General features: G+C 32.6%; 1 long non-coding RNA gene across 1 annotated transcript; it reads right to left on the bottom strand.

The window, feature by feature from the left end:
* Positions 1–764: 764 nt before the first annotated feature.
* Positions 765–1,787, bottom strand: LOC109590450 (uncharacterized). Its single transcript, XR_002189323.1, has 3 exons — positions 1,651–1,787; positions 1,349–1,522; positions 765–872 (listed from the first exon to the last, which is right to left on the bottom strand). It is a non-coding gene; the product is annotated as an uncharacterized LOC109590450 (long non-coding RNA).
* Positions 1,788–1,867: the final 80 nt, after the last annotated feature.

Below are 1,867 nucleotides of genomic sequence, written 5' to 3'. Positions count from 1 at the left end.
CCATGTTGCAGAATTTCCCTCTCTCTTTCTTGCCTTTGTTGAAGTTGTTTCTCATTTTCTCGAAGCTGTCGCTGAAGATCCTGCTCTCGTTCTCTGGCCTGCCTCTCTCTTTCCCTGCCATGTTGAATTTTCCTCTCTCTTTCTTGTCCTTGTTGCTGTGCTTCTTGAAGTTGTTGTTCTTTTCCATGAAGTTGTTGCTGTAGTCTGTTTCTAACTTGTTCCTTTTCTCTTCTCTCCTCCTCTAGTTCCCTTTCCCTTTCTTGTAGTACACGTGTCAGATGGTCTATTTCTCTTCTATCCTCAGGTTGAACAGGTTGAGATGCTTCCCATCCTCTTCTCCTTTCTTGTAGTTTCTCTTGATACTGGTCCAGAGGTATTATACTAGTAAACCAATCAACAATATATTTCTTTGTAAAAACGCCAGAGACTTTAGTACCAAGGACTAAATCAAATAAAGTAACATTGGTAATTGAACATATTACATGTATTAAAGTTCCATTAGAAAATACAAAATTATTACTACAATCCTTGAATTAATGACATGGACATGTATGTGTATATATAATAACTAAGTTACTAAGTTAGTAACTTAGTACTGTATAGTCTAAAGCACTTATACTGTAATTCATCTTTGCAATTTATTTTAAAGCAACTCTGGTGAAATAAAAAAGGTTATACTGTTAATTCATAATCATTACATGTATGTTCAATATGTACTCACTGAGTTCAATAACTGCTGGATCACTTATTGTTGTACATGTATAATAGTCCTTCTTTCCTCCAAACACAATTATCCAGTTAGTGGTTGGAGTCACACTCCAAACTGAGAGAGAATGACACCATCTCTTAGTGACATTTTTTGGTACATGAAACTATAAAGAAGATACATACATGTAGATTGTATTAATAATTAATTTGTCATCTCCACCAATGAAAATGATTCTATTCCTCAATACTGTACTGTGTGGTGGTACTGTAGGGCCACCTTTTTTCAAGGGCTGTATATTTGGAGGATTTCGTGATTTTTTGAAGATTCACAAAAATTACTTCTGCAAAAATCAAATTACATAGTATTACAGATGGCATAAATTCGCAAAAATTAAGTCCACAAAATAGATTTTTGGGAAAATTCACAAACTTTACAGCCTTTGAAAAAAGGTGCCCTACGGTATTAAGTATAGCCATACCCTAAACCAATATAGTGTTGTATTATTAATGTAAACCATTCTTTCAGTAATTATTAATTATTTACATTATACAGTATAACATACATAAGTACAATACTTGATTACTAGTACATAATAATAACCAGTTATGATGTATTGTTATTATATTATAATATACTTACCAGTTTCTTCCATGATTTATTGTTAATATCAAATATCCAAATATCGTAATTAAAAGTTCCACCCACCACTAGTAGGTGTGGTCCTGAGCTAGTGTTAATCAATACACTAGAATGAGAACGTCTTTCCTCAGGCCATTGTACTGATCCTCTAGGATTAGATAACTTTGAACAATTCTAAAATGATAAAATAAAATTTAATTATTATAAACCACACCCACACGCTCAGTGTTATGAATAATAATACACACATACAATACATTATTAATTAATAATTAATGTAATTATACTAATAATACACTCACCACTGATGCATCAGTAAAATTAAGAATATATACATTGTTACTGTCTCTATTAGCAGTGTCACCTCCAAATAATATAGCACTGGAATTATTAATTGATGTTAAAGTGAATTCATCAATAGGAGGTGGTCTGTCTCCAGTGACAGTCGGTGATATCCATTGTCCTAAAGTATCAATAATAATAATTAGTGTGAGTGGAATGCATTGGGTGGAGCAAACT

This window comes from Amphimedon queenslandica, unplaced genomic scaffold (assembly GCF_000090795.2).
Source record: "Amphimedon queenslandica unplaced genomic scaffold, v1.1 AMPQUscaffold_9995, whole genome shotgun sequence".
In the NCBI taxonomy this organism is placed as follows: Eukaryota; Metazoa; Porifera; class Demospongiae; order Haplosclerida; family Niphatidae; genus Amphimedon; species Amphimedon queenslandica.
The sequence above is the reverse complement of the archived record's forward strand: the minus strand, read 5'-3'. Positions and strand labels throughout refer to the sequence as shown.